Genomic DNA, 2,900 nt, shown 5'->3' on the forward strand with positions numbered 1-2,900 from the left:
TGTCGATGTTATGATATCTTAAAGCTGGATCATTAATCCACAATTCTATAAGGAAATTTCAGATACTTGAGTTGTCGCCGGTATCTGCGAAGAAACGTATGCTACAACGCTGGAACAGGTAACAGATAAATAATACAACATTGTGCTGGCTAATATGTATGTGATCACAGAGTTAATGCGTCTGGATTCAATAAAAGAAAATTAGGGAGATGAGGGAAGTTGCGTAAGATCTGATTCATGATACCAATGAATAAATGATAAACGAAACATACTGTCTGTTGTGTATATGACTTCATTTACAATGTCATCGTGATTCTTGGTTTGCATCAAGCCGCGTATAGGTCTAGGACTTAAAGCTGAACGTGGGGGAACAATGTACATGGGAGGGACTAAATTTCTGTAATTGCTCAATATGCAAAGTGAAATAAGGAACAAGTGTTTAGTGAACCGTATTTTAAAAGTCATAGACTAAATACGGGCTGTGAATGTAAGTTCTAAGCAAGATTACGCAAGTGACTTAATATGATACACGACAAGTTAGTTCCCATAGAAGTTAATGTACGTAATATTACGCCATCTATCTTTGATATTAAATTACGCTATTTCTCTAAGACATATCTACTCCATCAACTAAGACATCCATTCACTTTCTTGTAAATTATTGGATCACGCTTCTACTGATCAAAACAGAACAATAATATTATCGTTATCTGTAACTGATATATAATAAAATCAACATACTTACTTAAACTGATTTCATATCCTACATCTCGAGTTAGGATCTAATCAAATGACGTAAGCCGTTGTAAATGAGATGCTACTGCTCTAATACTGAAGATTTCTGGTAGCTACCGAAACTGATAATGATAGTGGTTATTGCCTGATGTTGGTATATTAAAGTACCTTTCAAAAATCTTTGTTAGCCTTATGTTCTCTCAGTGATAGATGAAAAACTATACTAGATATATATACTGAATTGTGGATTGTCCTGTTATAAGGGGATGAGTCATTAACAATTGTCACCAAGAGTAAATCCGAAAGTATGACAGGAACTCTAACGTTTGTGTGACAAGGTTGCATGAGACAACGGTGTCCATAATATAACATTGGTTTTTCAAAACTAGACATAGTTGTCTCACTGGGAATTCCGCGATCGTTCAATAAGTAAAATATGGAGTTTCGGTCTTCGATCGCTATTCTTTATTCTCAATTACCGGTTTCGGGCTAGCTGCCCATCTTCAGATCTGTTAGACAATGTTAAAAATGTAATTAATAAGAGAGATACAGTTAGTGAAAAAATATCTTAGTTTACAAAAAGAAATTTTGGAACGTATAAAATGCCAACATACCATATGTTGTAGTTACAGAGTAACTTGTCCGTACAGAACACACTGTTCACTGTCATAAGTAAAGTAAATTTCAATCTGTTAAGACATTATATCGCAGTATTTAAGAGTAACCTGATTGGTAACAGTAAAAAGTGCCCTCTACCTATAACAATTGTGCATCTGTTATTATTTCGCCGTATATATTATTGGCGAATATTCTTTTTAATAAAACAATTTTTAAGGTAATAAGAAATGAATAATCTTTTTGAGTGGACCATGAAACGAAAAATTTTTACATTAATATAAAATTTCTTTATAAAGAGACTTAAAATATAATTAAAATGTAGATATCCTTCCGAAAATGTGCGTTTACTCTTCTTTGTTTTTGATTGGTGGTTGAGTGGATTTCCCTACGTCAGAACGTATACAACGCCACGCCGAGTTGTCTTGCGCCACGCCCAATTCACCTCGCCGCCAGTACGCTGAGGGCCGTTCCGCTGTAGCTGTTTCTTACTGGGGCGTGCTGTTGCATTCAAGAGTAAGCCTAAAACAGGTCTTTAAAAATCTCATAATAATTCCTGTGCATAAAATCACTTTGCTCATTAAGTAGTAGGCCTGGGGTTTTTCTTTGATGTGCGTATATTTCAAGCTCTTCGAGCACGTTGAGATAGAGACTTTTTGGAGCTTTATGTAGCACCTCCATTTGTTGATTTATATTACTAACTTCATGTCTACTCTCTTTTACATGTGTTCCAAATGCTGTTCGATTGCTATGACTACAATGTTCTCTGTATCGAATTTCAAAGTTCCGCCCTGTTTGTCCTATATAATAACTGTCACATTCAGCACATTTAATCTTATATACTCCGGAATTATTGTTTTTGTTTTTGTTAAACATACGTGTAACATCTTGTGTCCTGTATCCGTTAGCTGCTGCTACTTGCTTAATAATACCCAGTTCTTTCTGCAACTCATCTTCCTGTAGTGGCAATCTGAGGGCTCTGTTGCACATTGCATGAAAGTACGCTCTTTTATGCTGTGCCGGGTGGTGCGACGTCGCTACTATGATGTTGTCGGAGCACGTGTCTTTTCTATAGACGCCGAAAACGTGCCTGCCTCCCTCCTTTTGACAGTCAAATCTAAATAGTTAATCGTCCCGTTGTTTTCCATTTCTAGTGTGAATTGAATTTTTGGATGCTGCTCGTTTAAAACTTTAGTCATTTCCTCTACGTCTTCTTTTTCCCCTTTGAATAATAAAATAGTGTCGTCAACATACCGTCTGTAATAAATTAACTTCTCCTTAATTTCTGGAAAAGAGCTAAAAACTTTGTTCTCAAAGTCATTCATAAAAATTTCAGCTAAAATGCCTGATAGACTGTTACCCATAGCTAAACCTTCATCTTGAATAAAAACTTTATCGTTAAAGATAAAACTATTAAAACTCAGTGTGAACTCTAGCATATCTACGAGTTCGACGAATTCACCCATGCTCATTGACTTATTTTTTATCAGGTTTTTCCTTATAATTTGCTAAGTTTCTGGTATTGGTATATTAGTGTAGAGGTTCACGAC

Source organism: Schistocerca cancellata, chromosome 3 (genome assembly GCF_023864275.1).
Source record: "Schistocerca cancellata isolate TAMUIC-IGC-003103 chromosome 3, iqSchCanc2.1, whole genome shotgun sequence".
NCBI lineage: Eukaryota > Metazoa > Arthropoda > Insecta > Orthoptera > Acrididae > Schistocerca > Schistocerca cancellata.